Here is an 18,009-nt window from a genome sequence, read left to right as displayed (position 1 = left end):
CTTTCCTTTGAAATGCCGGCTGAAGGTTTCAGGCAAGAAACTAATTTAGCACATTTTGGACATTACAGTGGAACCTTTCCAATGTTTTTGTGTTCTCCACCAAAGCCTTGTTTCCACGTTTGATCAACGGATGTAACAGGTGTAGATATTATTTCAGAGTTTCTGTTTGCAAGATAACACTGATAATGGACAGATCACCTTATTTTACGCCTTTTTAGCATAATAAACCTTGAGTTATCTCACTCTATTTTATAGTCTTCTTCCATTGTTTGTATTGTTTATATTTTCTATTTTTTGCTTTATCACCCTATGAGACTTAGGGGCATATGTATCAACATCACCATTTGCGATTCTCAAATAGCGATTTTTAAAGAATCGCTATTTGAGAATTGCAAAACGGGATGTATTTAAAAAATTGCAAACTTTTTGCGATTTCTTAAAATTCCTTAATTGCGATTAGCAAATTGCGAAATCGCACTTAAGGAATACCTGCCCATTCATTTCTATGGGCCAGGAGACCCATAGGAATGAATGGGAAGTAATTCTCAAATAGCGAATCGCAATTTGCTAATCGCTATTTGAGAATAATTTCAAAGGTGCAAGGGTGTCATGATGACACCCTGATGCACCCCTGAAATTAGCATGTGTGTGCATATGGCGCACATACATGCCCTAAGGGCATGTATGAGCGCCATGTGGCACTTTGTAAAATTAAAAAAAGTGCTTTTTGAAAGGAAATCGCAAATTACCACCAACTGGAAGTTGGTGGTAATTTGCGATTTCTTAAGGATAATTCGCACAACTTGGGTGCTTTTTACATGTCATTTAAGAAATCGCAATTTGCGATTTCTTAAATGCTTGCGAAAAGTTAGGAAATCGCAAAATTAGCGATTCCTTAAATTAGCACTGAAACATGGCTCATACATACCGTTTAGCGATTTTTTATTCGCAAACGCTGTTTTTTGCAATTCGCAGCGTTTGCGAGTAAAAAATCGCTTGATACATATGCCCCTTGATTCTTTTATTTTAGCTTTCAGGAAAGAGCTGGGCACGTTTTGCTTAAACATATTTTTACCCAACAGGCAATTTCTATTTCTAAGTTATGTTTCCCTTATTGCATTTTTTGTTGATTATTTGTATTACAATGCCATTTCTTTTTTGTTTCCAGTCCAGGGAGGACCTGGCTTGGCAGTTGGGCTGGACTGTTCCCATGAGGCACAGGGTCAAGACTGATTTGCATATGGCTGGGTTTAAACTGGAATGGCATGGTGAGCAAAAAAACGATGGATTTAGGCCCAGATCTCTGTACTGGGGTGAATGAATGACATTATTCTGCATTCTGTCCATCAACTGTTGTTTTTGCATTTGTCACCCCGATTGGGAAGGGAATGCCCAGACGTAGGTCCCTTGCTCTCCATGCCACTGGAATCAAGCTATCCTGGCTGAAGAGGGGTGAAACCCCGAAACCGGTCCTAGGATGCTTGCTTCCAGTCCAGGGAGGACCTGGCTTGGCAGTTCGGGCTGGAATGTTCCCATGAGGCACAGGGTCAAGACTGATTTGCATATGGCTGGGTTCAAACTGGAACGGCATGGTGAGCAAAAAACGATGGATTTAGGCCCAGATCTCTGTACTGGGGTGAATGTATGACATTGTTCTGCATTCTGTCCATCAACTGTTTGCATTCTTGTAGATAATGCACGTTAGAAAATATTTCATCAAATTTAATATACTAATTACCAAAACACAACCACTCCTTCTTTCTTGGTCCCCTCTTCATTTGTAATGGTAGGGTATATTAGATGCTATTAAAATGATGATTGTGCCGCATATCCTTTACACATTACCTTTTCGTATCCCTGACTCATATTTTTCACAAATTAATTCAATTTGTATAAAGTTTTTATGGAATAACAAACATCCCCGTATTGCTCTTATGAAACTTAAACGTCCCAAAACAGAAGGTGGTGTGCGTTTTCCTGATTTTAAATCTTATCATTCTGAATTTTTAATTTGTCAATTTGTTGCCTTAACTTATGACTTTGCTGATATCCCTATCCCTCGTTGGATTGTCTTTGAGTGTTCCCTATTAAAAGATTTCTCTTTTAAAGTCTAATTGTACTTTCATATCTGATAATCCTATATTAAAACATTCACAACAGTTATTATATAATATTTTGTCTGATGGTCTAGATCCTTATCAATGTTTTTTGTCCTCCACTGTCTGGTATAATAAATTCATCAAATATAAACGTAAATCATTTTATTACAAACATTGGAAGGAGAAGGGAATTATTTACATTCATCAATTAATTCAGCATAATTCTGTCATTCCCTTCCCTGAGTTACAATTGCAATATAATTTACCTGATTCATTTCTTACTGAGTTCCTTTTAATATCAACAGCTTTCCAATCCTATTTAATTTCTAACAATTTCCCTTCAACTTCCCCCTCTCTTATTCTTCCTTCTCCGTTTTATAGTGTTTCTCAGGAACATAGGACTAAGGCTGCCTCTATCTATAGGATGTTGTTATTGCCTGTTACTGAACGACCTAAATCCCATACAGAATTGCTCTGGGAAGCAGAATTATCTTTATCGCTTTCTATCTCTTCTTGGGATAAATTATGGTTCAAGTTACTTAAAACTTCCATTGCCGCCCGTATTACTCAATCCTTATACTTTATCTATAATAGAGCTGTCAATACTCCTGTTTGCAAGGAAGTGTTCTCCTACTTCCTCGTCCCTTTGTTTATCCTGTTCTGACTCCACTGAGACTTTACTTAATCAACTTTATGATTGTCCTAATGTATTGAAGTTCTGGCAATTTATTTGGTCTAAATGTATGAAAATATTTCAATTTAATATTCCACTATCAATGCAAAATGTTTTTCTTGGATCCTACTCACCTGCTTTGGATGCTTCTACTCCTATTTCTTTGTTGTTTGATCTATTTATTGCTCTAGCATTTAAGGTGATTTTGTCCTGTGGAAAGACAACTCTTAATTATCATTGTTAACTTGGTGGAACTATATTTGTGATGAACACAGAATTGCTTGTGTCTCTTCTCTTACTCTCGCTCAGAAAATTAAATCTGACCTACTTTGGCTACCCTTTACTTCTTATCTTTCTACACATGCACCCACGTCTTAACTTCTACTTCATTTTTTTTTCTATCTCTCTTTTCTTTCTCCTTCTCTTTCCTGTTTCTCTCTTTTTTTCTCTTTTTAATCATTTGCTCATGGTTTTTTTCCCGTATATATTAATTGTTTTATTTTATTCATAATGTGTTGATTTGTTTAATAATGTCTTTCTTTTTCTGAAAACCTAATAAAAATCTTTAAACATGAAAAAAAAGAAAATAGTTCATCATGGGCAAAAATAAATGTTGTGCAATCAAATACACAAATTGCATTAAAAAGGTCTTCACAGATAAATTGATATGAAAATGTTAGTATAAAAATCAAGGCAATACCCGCTCACAATTAGTCAATTCTTTACAAACAAATTTCATGCATATAAGGATGAGAGACATCAATTGGCCTGACTCACCCATGAGACAGGTGTCTACTGCTGTCTGACAAGTCTAATAGATAAGAATCTGAATATTGGTTTTAGCCATTATTTCCGAGGTATATAGATTGTAGGGGCAAATGCAATTAACATGACTCTGACTCCGGGTTTGCTCGACACAAACCTCAGGAACGGTCTGAGCCTTGCACCAGCCTGCAGCACCAGAATGCTGTTAAGGGAATCCGCCCTAAATGGATTCTCATTAATGCTATTATCCGTTCAAGTGGCCAGAGCTGCTTAAGATAATATGGAACCCTCTGCTATTCATATACCATGGGAAGGAACTTAATACGTTATTTTATACTTAAATCTTCAATATTTATCAGTAAGCTCCTTCATCAAAAGCTCCTGTGCTTCTAATTTCTTCTTTTATAGCCCTTTCAAAATAGATTAACCAGTTTGTACTTTAATTCAGCATAGTCCATAGATGAAACTGGGTCAGCTCTTTTTAACTTATAGCAATAGGAAATAAATCTACAGTGAATAAGATTTTTACACATAGTCACGCTGAACTCTAATCTTAGTTGGGTTTATGAGAAGGCAGGAGGGAGTCTGAATGCTTGACAATAGCACTTACTGTGTATTATCTCCATCCAGTCCCCCAGTTTATCTTTAAACACAATCATCTCATACAAGATTCTTGACATTAGTTTGCACTCCATTACTTTGCACAGTTGACTTGTGTCAAGACATGAGACATTTTTTAGGAGATGGCATAATGTTATGCTTAGAAGGGCAGCAGCAGTTCTAATTGATGTCTTGTGAGGTATTGCATATCCCCTCTCCTCAAACCACACCCTGGATACTTGTAGCAATACACCTTCTCAATGTATTCATTATCTATTAGCCAGTGGCCTTTTTTTCTGTCAAAGACAGTGATCTTTATTTTAGTCATGCTAATTTTAATGTCATTGTTCATACACTATTTTGTAAGGTGATCTAATTGCCTTTGGAGGCCCACTCCAGTTAAATACAACAACATGCTATTTTCAACATACTGTAAAATGTTAACCTTCTCTTCTGCTAACTTAGGCGGGCAGGCTCTTTCTGTGAAAGGGCTTTTTTTAGAGGTCCAACAAAATAGGTTAAATAGAAGAGGGGCAAGTAAGCAACCTTGCTTCAACCCCTTGTTCGTAAAAATGTTCTCTGAGATGCCCCATTTGGACATAAGGCTAATCTTTACCCTCTTCCTTGAATATAAACCAATGATAGCCTCCAGCAAGGGTTGAGGAATGCTCCACTCATAAAGTTTTGTCCAGAGCTTACCCCTATTGACATTGTCAAAGGCTGTGGAGAAATCAACAAAGGTAACGTGAAGTAAGCTCTCTTTATCAACTAATAAGAGTTGCAAGTGCAAGTAAATTGTCCTCAATGCTACATCCTTTAACAAATCTTGTTTGAAAAAAAGGGGATTATTTTTTTCTCAATGGACCACTTATCCAGCTCTTTGAAGAGTAACTTTGATTATCCTTTGCCATTGACATCCAATAAGACAAACGTACTGAGGCAATTTATTTGAACCCTTTTTATGTATAAGGACCAATAGCGAGCATCTCTGGCAATCCAAAATAATGTCTTTAGTAAAGCTTGCTTTGTAGAGAGGGAATAAAATTGTCAGCCATTAATCCATCATTGATTTAAACAAGCATTTGCAATACAATCGGTCTCGCCTTTGGGACCTTATATGTATTTAGCTATGCAGCACATTAGCCTGGGTGCTGAAACATCTACTGTTCTTTAACAAAGAGGTAAAGTAAGCACCAACCTGCATGACACACCAGATATGGGAACACATGGAGAGAAATATTGCCTTTCAGAGGGAAATGGTATAGTTCAAAGCTCTGCTTTTAATACAAAACTAGGGTCTTCGGTGGTCATATCACAGAAAATGCAAGTTTTTAAAAAAATATTATTGTCTATGGGTGCTTATGGAAGACAATTTCTATGGACTGAAATCTAGAGGATACTAAAGTGATTCTGGTATTTTACTGACCTCTGCTGGTCGTTTTCTATCAAGAATGTTAAATAGAGGCAGTTGCCAGAAAAATGTAAAAAAGAAAGGCCCTCAGCAGAAAGCAGTTCTGGTATTTTACTGACCTCTACTGGTAGTTTTCTATCAAGACAGTTAAATAGAGGCAGTTGAACAAGCAGAAAGCAATTCTGGGATTTACTGACCTCTACTGGTCGTTTTCTATCAAGACAGTTAAATAGAGTCAGTTAAACAGAAAAAAAGTCCTTAAGGGAAAGCAGATAAGTCCTAGGGATGATCTCCAGAGCCCACAAAGTACATACACATATAAGTATATACTAAAGTATATACAAGAGGTCTCGAATGCACAACACAAAAAGGAGGCTAGAAAGCCACTGAATTAAACAGCAAATTTTTACGTATTAAAATGATCTTTCTAATGATCTCACCTAGACCTGGGCCCAGGGCTTGCAGAGTACAAAGAAACATGAAAAGGTTTTCTTCTGGTTGTGTCATTGGGTGTAATTAATAACTCCACACTTAGTATAATGTAAGAGTCATTTTAGATCTGATAGAAATCCTTACCAAGTGCTTAAAACAAAAAAGATTGTTTTACAAACATACACAAGTTATCCACGTTTCCTCTTGTGTTTCCCCATCTACCAAATTCTTCTTTGCTCACTTTCATTGCTTTATTCAATGTATAACACCCTATTGTCCCATTCCTTCTCTTTCTTTTGTCTTTCCCTTCCCTTTCTCATCACCTTCTATTTCCAGTCTTTTCTCAAATTTCTCTCCTTTTCCTTCTATTGTTTCCCATTTTTTCAGCCATTTGCTCTAACTTCCTTTCTCATATATTATTTTATTTATTTTCTTTCCCATTCTTTCATTCCTAGCTTATCACCATCCTCATTTCCATTTTCACCTCCGTTGGCAATGCCCATCTGCTCTTTAGTCTGATAACATATATTGACTTCATACTCTGTATTTTCTACCTACTTTCTTTTTATCCTTTGAATTGTTTATTTTCTCTAATGCTCATATTTAATTTATCCTATCCCTTTCTTCCATTTATCCTTTCTACCATCTCCCCAAGCTTTCCCCCATAATAGTCTCTTTTTTCATCCTTCCTTTCTCATCTCTCCATCTTTTCTTTATATCTTATTTCGTTTCTCATCTTCTCTCTTTCTTGCACTCGTTTTCCTTTTTAAAAATGTTTCTCTACCCCTCTCTCCTCACATCCTTCTTAGGTTTAGCCTTTTCTCCTGTTTCTCCTTATACATTTTTATTCTTCTCTTGTCATTCCCAAATGTAATAATTTTCCTTATTCCTCATTACCTTCCTTCTATTTCTCTTTGTCTATGTGTTGCTTTTTATGTTTTCTGTCTCTTTACTCTATCTGTTGAACACCATTGTTTCTATGATGTATAAAACATTTTTGGCTCTGATTCACAAGAAATGCAGAAGATCATGTTCCTATAGGTATGAGTGTAAGATCAGCACACTTTCCCTCAAATATTTAATTTACAGTACCTCTAAACCATACTACAGAAGAAGCCCATGATTGGCATATTTACTATGGCATACTTGTGTGGGATCTAACTTACAGACTGTGCCTTGCTGGCAGAAGTGAAAAGAAGCCATTGTAGGGGTAGTTTACAAGCACATATGTATTCTTTTGTTTTTTCCATCACATGTTTCAAGATTAACAAATCAGTTCCTTTTCATCTCCTGAAAAAATGAGGGGCCAGACTTATCAACACTTTGTGCTTACTTACGTTTACCAGAAGTGATGAAAATCAATGCAAAGTGCTGATTTGGTATTTATTTTCAAGCAAAAAAATTGATGTACCCTGGGAAATTGCCTAAAAGTAATGCAAGGTAGCACTCAGAGCTGCTTTGCATCTGAGGAGGAGAGGCATTCCATGGGTAGTTGTAGAAAATTGGATTAATGTTTGAGGGGAGTGAAACTCTACTCAAGCAGCAAACACAATCTCTGTCAGGGTGAAACACAAGCAAACCCCCAAACTAATCTTTGTTTAACCCTCTGGTTTCTTTAAACAAAGCAGTCAGGTGGCAGGGGGCAAGATGGCGACCGGTCACTCGGCTGGGTAGGTTGGTGCCGTGAGCTTCCCTGGATAATCCCTCCCAAACTAGGTGGCGGCCCCAGCTCTGATGGTCAAATTTTTATATAGCACGTCTTGAATTTTGGGCCGATTTTAGGTCTCAAACTTAATTAAAGCCATGCCATGCTGAGACGACTCGCACAGCTACATGAAAGACTTACCAGTAAAATATTGTGGCTCTGGCTTGGGTCAACATCGATTTGCTTCAGTCTTCAACCTCGGCGTCTGTCTCGCTGCTCCTTTGGTATTATGGCCCCTAAAGCAGCGGCAAAAAATGTGGCCGTGAAGGCATAGGTTCCGAATGCGCGACCAGCTGGCCCCGGCGGAGCGATCAGTGGAGTGGAGGAGTTGCGTGCTGGAGGTGCTACTCATGGGGGCGATGACCCAGCAGCTGGAGATGCAGGCACTACGGAACCAGTTCCCCCGGTGGGCAGTAAGGGGAAGCAGACCCTGCCTGCTCTGTTCAAGCTGCAAACAGGGAAAGCCAAGACGCCGGTAGGCAGTAAACGGGAGCTGTCGATTCCATCAAAAAGGCCGAAGGATGCGGTTTCAAAGTTGAAAGAGGCAGCTCCTCCAGCTAAGCTACTGGTGTCTACTCTTGTTGAGGATGGCAGTGTTGTGACTTCCCCCCTCATGAAGACCAGCTCCGGATCTCAGGAACACATCCAGGTTAGTGTATTGGGCCTTAATGTTCCTGATAACAATGTGTTGTTTGCTGGGGGGGGAGTGAAAAACCTCTTGAAGCTGTCAATGAGGGAAACAATCATCCTCATCCAGGCATTCTTCCCCCTGTGAGATGCACTATGGGAACTGTAGTTTCACAAAATCCTGAATCGTCCAGTCAGTGCATTAAGGGGCGAAGCCTAGATATTCAAGGGGCGTGTTCAAACCCCCTTTTTGTTCCTAATGGAGACATAAAGGAGCTTGAGGGGGGAGATAAATAAATTCAATGTCAGACCACACCGGTTCATCAGAAGATGAAGGCCCAGACATAGAATGGACAGATGACGATAGCGACCTTGCAGATTGGAGGTCAATTGAAGTATCTAAAGATGAGATTTTGCTGCATGGTCCCCACACGATCCGTAAAGCTATGAAATCGAGAGACCAAGGTGAGTTGGTATCAAGTAAGAACCCGGGGTCTCTCGGTTCTATGATGTGGGATTATTCTTTTTCTGCACAGCCTAGCATAGTTGGTAGTGATAGCTTTGTTGCTGGAGGTGATGCAGTCGCCCATCCACAGGTGCCGTCTGGAGAAATAACTTTATCCGTCATTTACCAAACTATCATGGCACACCGTGAGGAGACTCGACTCAAGAGTGCCCATACACAGGGGGCATGCCGTAGGATGCAAAATTCAATTCGAAGAGTAGCAAAAACATGTTCAGATATTGCTGTGAGGATTGTAGAGGCTGAGGAACGGATCTCCAGTCTGCAGGATGTGATGGCTACTCAGAAGGAACTTGTGGATACGATCAAAGTACAACGGGAGGATATGCTTTGGAAATTGACTGACATGGAAAATAGGGCTAGGAGAAAAACTTTAAGGATTCTGGGAATCCCGGAAGGTAGGGAAGGCTCAGAAACTAGACAGTTTGTGGTGGATTTATTTTCTGAAGCCTTCCCGGAGGTTACACAGTGGAACTGGCAACTCTAAATTCAACGTCCGCATCGCTTCCCCTTCAAGCAGAAGCAGAATTCTGGCCCGGCTGGCGATAGGCCTTGCGCAATCCTAATTTGTCTAAACAACCTTCTGGCCAGAGAGAAGGCTTATGATCTAGCTAGACCAGATAAGAAAAGGGTAGGGAAGGGTTGCGTATTCTTTGTTAGACCGGTCTTTTGTCCAACAACTGTTGAGCGGAGGTGGCATCTCCGCCAGCAAATAGCTCCACTTCAAGCAAAGGGAGCCCAATCCTTCCTGCTTTATCCATCCAAATTGAAAGTAATTTATCAGGGTCAGACTAGGTTTTTTTGTATCGGAAATTCAGGCGAAGGAGTTTTTGAATTCAATTTAGCTAATAATGTTTGCTTCTTTAGATTATCATTCTGGGGGATTGGACGTGCTCTGATTGGGGCTGAGCTAATCTTTTTTCTTTTTTTGCTAGTATTGTTTTGTCTTGGCCATGTTCGGCTCAGAACCTTAGCTTTTGGTCAAATGGGAGGTAGGATCTAGGGGAGAGTGGGAGGGACCAATCTGTTCCATCACTAGGACCTTGGTCCTGATGCCTCATAAGGGGGGTGAAGGGTTGGGGCTGGTGGGGGGAGTGGGGGTGGTAGGGGGTAGAGGTAGCATTGGGTTGAGGAGTGGGGGTTTCCGGGGGCTGAGTAAGATTTTTTGTCTAATCTTTGGTCGTGGTATTAGTAATGGCAGATTTGGTTCTATGTCAGACCTTATCATTAAAAAGGATTTATGGTTTGAGTGGAGACTAGGAGGCATGCTATGTGTGAATGGGGCAGGGTAGATTACGTTTAAGCTCATGAAACATCTGCGCTTTGAACGATGGGAAAAAACGGGCCTTGCTCTCCAAAATTGTTCAAATTATGCAGGTGGAGGTTTTGTGTCTACAAGAGACACATATACAGTGGGGAAAGCGAGAGTGCTTGACAATTCCTGGCTATGATCTTGTAGCTTGTTCTCGTCAGACATCAATGATTAGAGGGGTGGCCATTATGCTAAAGCGAGGGGTGGGATCCTGTAAGAAAGTTAGAGAGGAAACCGCAGGCAGGTGGGCTATAGCGGAAATTGTGATCAATGATAGGCCCCTATCTGTTTGTACGATATATGGGTCAAACGTAGATGACCCAGAAATTATAAAATGTCTAAATCTAGAACTAGCAGCATGGCCACATCCAATGTTTTTGTGTGGGGATCTGAATATTAATTTGACATGCAATTTTAATTTGATAAGCGATCAACATGATTCTGGTAGGAAACCTCGGGTGTTTAAGGTTCTCCAGACGTTAGTCTTAGAACATGGGCTGATTGATGTTTGGCATCGACATAATAAAGATAACGATGGGTACACATTCTATTCTGCCCCTCATAATAAAATGGTCCGGCTGGACTATTTTTTCATTTCTGATCAGATGGCAGGGGCAGCCTCTATTGTAGTATCCCCAAGAACGCTATCGGACCATAATTCATTGATAGTTGAGTCCCCCTGGCCGCGGTTGGGTAAAGTTCCTAGACCATGGACTTTTGAAAGAAAGTTACTTCTGGATCAATTGTATCAAGAACACATGGAAAAGTGGATCATTGAATTTGTACATATCAATAGGGGAACGGCATCCGATTGCATTGTCTGGGATACATTCAAGGCAGCACTCCGTGGCGAGACCAAAAGTTTCTCAGCCCATCGATGGAAGACTATACAGGCACAGATTAAGGGTCGCTTCGACGAGATTCGGGTAGCTGAGCTGGAATTAACACGCAATATCCAGTATAGCCTTAATATTGATCAGAGTCAACAGGTGGTGGCTATAACTAAATCTAAACTGCTAGAATTTTTTGGCCAAGATCTGGCCGCAAAGTATGTGCAGTACCGCACGATGATGTATGAGTTTGGTGAATATTCAGGTAAAATTCTTGCCAAAAGATTGCAACAGAAATGCATAGAGTTCAGGATCAGCTCGGCCTCATTCAGGATACGCGGGAAAGGGTTATCGATGTCTTTAAGAAGTTTTTTTCTCTGCTGTATGAGGAGGAGAGGGTTAGATCTCAGAGCAAGACCCTGGTTGATGGTTTCCTCCAGAATATCGGTACGTCGCTAACTACATCAGGGCAGAATGAGGTACTTTCTGCACCAATTATTTGGGAAGAGGTGGAGCGGGCAATCAAATCCTTGGCCAATGGGAAGGCCGCTGGCCCAGATGCCATTCCTTTGGAATTCTATAAGGAGTTTTCTCCAGTTATCAGACAGGACATGTTGTCAGTTTTCAGGGCAGCACAGGGTGGTGCCATACCGGATTCCTGGTGTCAAACTACGATTGTATTGTTTAAAAAAAAAGATAAAGCCGAGTTAAATCCCGCATCTTATCGACCAATTTCACTCATAAACACTGACAGTAAAATATATTAAAAAATATTATTTTCTAGACTTGCACAGGTTATTGCTCCGCTGGTCTCCTTGCGCCAGCACGGGTTTATTCCGGGCAGGGACACTGCTGGCCACGTTTGTTGGGTCATTGCCCTACTGGATTGGGCTCAGACTATGGGGTCTCCCCTCGGTGTGATCCTGTTGGACGCCGAGAAGGCGTTCAACAGGGTCTCCTGGGGGTTCTTATGGGCAGTGCTCCGCTGGAAGGGCTTTAATTCCGACTTTATCCAGGCCATTCAGTCATTATATATCTCTCCAGTTGCAACAATCCGGATCTCAGGGCAGGAGTCAGGGTGTTTTAACATCAGCAGGGGGACCAGACAAGGATGCCCCTGCTTGCCCTTGCTCTTCGCTCTTTATATTGAACCCTTTCTTAGTAAAATTGAAGAGAGCGTAGATATATCGCCGTCAGTGTTAGGGGGGTAGAATATAAGACTTTGGCTTATGCTGACGATATTGTGGTTTTAACTAGTGATGTTGGACCTGCTTTTGCAGCGTTAGAGATTCTTGCTTTACAATTTGGCTTATTATCCGGGTATAAGTTAAATATCACAAAAACGCAGGTCATTCAGTCAGCTGCTATGCCCCCCTCTGATGTTCCTGTAGTCACAGAGGCAGTTTACCGGGTGGTCAAAATTACGGTCACTGTAGTTAAAATTCCTGACCTAATTATTCTTCCAGTGGTCGACTCTGTGAATACTAAGTTACAGAGATTGGATCATCTGCATCTGTCACTTTACGGCCGTTGCAATGTATTAAAAATGTTGATCCTTCCAAAGTTTCTGTACTTGATTAGGACTATCCCCTTGGAGTTCTCGCAAGCAACTTTGGTTAAGGCCGAGAGGATTTGTTGAAGGTTTCTCTGGGGATATCGTCGGTCACGCAGAGCTGCCAAGTGGATTTGTCTTCCTAGGGATCGTGGGGGCTGGGCGGTCCCCAATCTCCTATTTTACTATTGGTCAGCCATGCTGCAACATTTTGGGCCGCTGCTGTCGGGTGACAGGGCAGATGTCCCGCTCTGTAACAGGCCATCTATATATGAGATAGCCTTGGGGGGGGGCGGCTAAGGGTATATTAATGCGGGTATTGGAACCTAGTTACTTTAGGTTCAAAGTCATTGGGACTATGTTCTCGGTCTGGCAAAAAATTTCCCAGAAATGTACTATTCCAAAGGTTAATATCTATACACCCTTTAATGCTGTAGGTGTCTTACCATCTATCTTTCAGGATCAGGTCACTTTCAGATGGCAGAGTTCGGGCTTGAAATCTATAGGTGACTTATGTTCGGGCGGGCAAATGGCCTCTTTTTCTTCCCTAAAGGAAATATTTCATATACAAATGCAAGATTTTTTTAAATACCTCCAAATTAGAAGTTTTGTTGTTAAATATCATCACAATACTCCGACAATGTTTGATAAGCTAATTTTAATTGAATTGGCTCAAAGGAGGGCCAAAATAGTCACTTTTTATCAACATCTCTTATTAGGCCTTCCGGATGACCTTGATTCACAAAATGTCAAGTGGCCGGGGAAATTGGGTAAGGTAGGAGTGGATGTAAGGCCTGCGTTAGAATTAGCTAGTCATGTTCTAGTGTCTGGTAGTTTGCGTTACATTGCAATGTTTGATTTATATTATACACCGGCGAAAATTGCAAAGTGGGGTGGGCGGAAGGGAGATTGCTGCGCCAGGTGTGGTCTCCAAGCGGCCGACTCAATCCATATGTTTTATTCATGTCCAAATCTGAGGGATTTTCTCAGCGAAATTGAGGTTTTTATAAATAAGGTGTTGGATATTCCGGTTGTGATTTCTCTAGAGCTGAATGTCTCCTTACATCTGCAATATGTATGTTACCCTCTTGAATTGTACTATTCTGGACCCTTACAATAAGTATGTAATCCTACAGAAAGCAGGATAACTCCAACTTGTCATTAAGACCCTTTGGGCACATAGTATCCAGATATCTGATACAAAATGTCTCCCTTTGCGTAATGTATTTTGACATGTCACTGTCATTGCGGTTTCTCACTGTTTCCAGTATTGTAAATCTCAACTGAGCAATAGCGGGGTGTGCAACAACCCAATAGTTGGCTAAGGGTGAACTCATCACTCTAGTTCTGATACTGCTTTTGTGCTTTGTTATGTGAGTCCGTAAATATCTCTCGGTCTTCCCTACATAATGCATACCATATGGACATCGTATTGTGTAAATGACATTTTGCGTGTTTGCAGTTTGCTGTAAACTGCAATTTAATAGGTTTACCAGACCATGGGTGTGAAATAGAAATACCTGTAAGCACATTATTGCAGTGCGAACAATTGTGGCATTTTTGCATGCCCTTATGTTGTTGAATATCATATGTATCTTTCTTCATCAGTAACTTTAGAAGATTATTAGATCTTTTGTATGCAAAAATAGGGCGATCCTTAAAAACATTGCCAAAATCACGTTAGTTTGTAACAGATCCCATCTATTCAAAATCACTTGCTTGATAGCAGGTGATAAGGTTTAAAATGTGGAAACAAACACTTCTCTTTTCTCTCGAGATTTCACTTTATTCTCCAATAGCGTCGATCTCGGTATTGCCTCTAGTCTATTTGCTGATGCCTCCACTATCTCACTAGGGTACGCCCGTTCCAAGAAGCTCTGTTTTGCAACTTCTAGTGTTTCTTTAAACTGTACAGTGTTAGATGTAATGCGCTTAATCCTTAAGAATTGCAAAAAAGGAAGGTGTCTTTTCAGAGACTCAGGATGAAATCTGCTGAAAAGTAATGTGTTATTACAATCCGTTGGTTTTGTAAACCCTTTGATAGTGATTTCTGAACCCTGTTGTTTAACGCAAACATCTAAATATGAAATTTTCTTGCCTGTCCAATGTGTAAGTAAACTGAATCCTCGGGTTAATATCATTGAGGAAAACCAGCTTCCTTTCCAACTCTTGTCTCCTTCCTTGCCATATCACAAAAATATCATCAATATATCTCCGAAATACGATTAAATGATCAGTCCATGATGTATCGTTCAAAACATTTTCTTGCTCAAACTTCATCATGTAGATGTTTGCGTAACTAGGTGCTCCTGCAAAACCCATGGAAGTTCCATTGGTTTGTAAAAAGTATCTGTCGTGCCATTTGATATAACTGTTGAACAGACAAAACTGTAAAAGTTCTAAAAGAAAGATTTTGTTGGCCGGTATGTCACACTGCTGTAGTAGGACCCACTCAATGTCTTCAATACCCTCCCCTTGAGGTATAGAAGTGTATAATTATACTACATCCACTGTCCTTAGCCACATCTCTTCTCCCATTGGCAACGTAAGGTCACCTAGCAATTTCAAAAAATGAGTTGTGTCTTGCACATGTGTAGATCCTGACTGCACAAAGGGTTGAAAAAAAGTGTCTAAATAATGACCAAGTGGTTCATGAATTGAGCTTCACCGTGATACAATAGAACGAAATGGTGGGTCTCTGAGATTTTTGTGTATTTTTGGCAATATATAGATAACTGGCCTGAGTGGAAACTTAGAGTACAAGAATTCAAAAGTCTTATCGGTGATCCAACCCATGCCCATAGCGTGAGACAATATTTTAAATAAAATGTCCTGAAACTCTAGAGTGGGATCCTGACTCAAAGGTAAGTATGTTGATTCATCTGATAACATCACTTCCACTTTGGCCCCATAAAAAATCCGGTCCATGACCACAAGGGCACCCCCCCTTGTCTGCTGGAATAAACACAAAGGACTCGTTTGTTCTCAGAGATTTCAATGCCTTCCTATCCGATGAAGTCAGATTGTGTCGTTTCCTGGATGGAACAGGTAAAAGAGCCAAGTCTCTTTTCACTAATGTTTCAAATGAATCTATTACTTTATGTGAAATAGGGGCAATGAAAGTACTCTTGGGTTTAAACTCTATGTACTCAGAAGTGCTTTGATCTGTCTGCGCTGGGCCTTGGTTGGAGAAAAAATACCGCAACCTCAATTTTCTCATGAATTTGTAAAATCCTATCTCTGTGTTAAAAGTTGTAGTGTGGAATGTAGGCACAAAAGATATACCCTTGTTAAGTACTGAGGTGATGTATTGTTTGTTTGAATGGTGGTTTGGTGCTTTTCTTTACTGCTGTCTATATTAGTGGTATTTCTATCAATGGACAAAGTGTGCATGTTGCCTTACATCCCACAGATATTTGATTTGTACACTGGATGCTCTATTCTTTTTCTTCAACTCTGGTATTTAAACCATTTTTCATCAACTCTGGTATATACACCTTTCCCGGATTTTAAGGGTCTATTATAGAGTGATACAGATGCTTAAAATTGTATACCACTCATTTAAAATGAAAATAATTTGTTTGTAGATATCCCCTGACGAAGGGTGTTGGATACACCCGAAATGCATTGGGAATGATATCATTTAAATTTTTCAAGCTTGTTTGAACAGACTTTGAAGTTGTATATGGTTTTCAACTATACTACATGAAGAATTAAAAAGAAGCACTACAGCAATGACGGATGAAGGTATTGGTCTTATTTGAGAATAATTAATAATCATCCTTGTTTAATTTGATGATATAGTTTAAAACTGTTCTCACACTATGAAAGAAGATATTGAGAATTTGTAATGCACACTCACTTTGAGTGTATAAGGTAGAGCACACTCTGTCTAGGACAATTTGCTCTAGAAATTTTAACTTTCTAAACGTACCATTTTCAGAATTGTGACTTAAAATCTGACAGTAGCATTTAAAAGGGGTTTAAATTACAATTAGTATTACAATACTATGGGAGAGGCAGTACTTGCAGTAGTGAAAATGAATTTAGAATTTTTCAGTACCAGGACATGTAAAAGTTAAACATACCTGTTCAACTTTTTATATACACTGAACCCTGCCCTCTGGGCTCTTCAGGGTAAACCCTGGGAGTGACTATAATGTTTAATTTTCCAGGTTGAAATGGCATTTTTTTAACTGCACACACAGGAAGTAATGGCAGGCCAAAGATGTTAAAAGGCTACTTCAGATAGTGGCCCAATGTGTGCTGCAGGCCCACTAGTAGCATTTAATGTACAGGCCCTGGGTACATGTAGTTCCACTTTACTAGGGGAAATAGTGTTTACAACGCTGTCATTACATCGCGTTACCTTTACAACGCAGTCGTTACAACGACCGCGGTGTTAGAACATGATACCTTTACATCGCAAGTCATTAGATCGCCTTGCTGTAGGTGGGTGCTCTAACCTAAGGAATAGTATAATTTACTATTCCAGCACCTTCCCTACTGTTGCGCAGGTTGGAGTTGGAACAGTAAATTATACTATTCCTAAATCCAGCGCGCCCCCTACAGCAAGTCAATCTAATGACTTGAGATGTAAAGGTATTGTGTTCTAACGACGCCGGCGTTGTAATGACCGCGTTGTAAAAGAACGCGATGTAATAGAATGCATTGTAACATGCTATATTCATTTACTAGGGACTTACAAGTAAACAATATGCATTAAATTTACAACATTTGAAGGAGAGAGCCCAAGCACTTCAGCATTGGTTAGCAGTGGTAAAGTGCACAGAGCCCCAAAAGTCAGAAAAAATGGGTTCAGATAATAAGAGGATGAAGGCAAAAAGATTGAGGATGACCCTGCGGGAGAGACAAGCCCAACACAACCCCCCCAGCCAAAAGCCAGAGTGGACTAATCATTACCTTAATGGGCTACTAGGAAAAAGAACAAAAGGCACTGTTATGCAGGGGCCCTGGCTATTTTTATGCCTCTCTGAACTCAGTTGGACCCTTCTGTCTCTACACTCCGGGGCATCTGATTTGACACATGGGGAACCCTTCTTCTCACTTGTGGACCACATCTGTGAACCACATAATCTTAATTTGCTCACAGATCCATCCCAATAGGCAGACAGGACCACCATGTCCAGCAAAGTGATATGGCCTATTCCGTCCCTTGGATCAGACTTCTGTTCTCAAACCGAGGAAAACTATTCCTATAAGGACAGCAACCAACAGAGGCCACTGACCATTGTCACTGTCAAGAGCCAGGCCCCATACCATCCACTGCCAGATGGATGTTCCAAGTGAGAAGATTGCGTTTGGCACTCTTCCAGCTCTGAGGCTAGCAAGGAGTTCCCTATGAGCTCCTGAGGGTTCTCTAACCTCTGCGGTTTTTCAGAGTGGGGGGCAACCACCCCATGTGTTAAACACCCTACATCCACTCTACTTCACACCAGTCCCGAAGTGGTATCCTGAGG

The sequence above is a fragment of the Triturus cristatus genome, chromosome 1_2 (genome assembly GCF_964204655.1).
Source record: "Triturus cristatus chromosome 1_2, aTriCri1.1, whole genome shotgun sequence".
In the NCBI taxonomy this organism is placed as follows: Eukaryota; Metazoa; Chordata; class Amphibia; order Caudata; family Salamandridae; genus Triturus; species Triturus cristatus.
The sequence above is the reverse complement of the archived record's forward strand: the minus strand, read 5'-3'. Positions refer to the sequence as shown.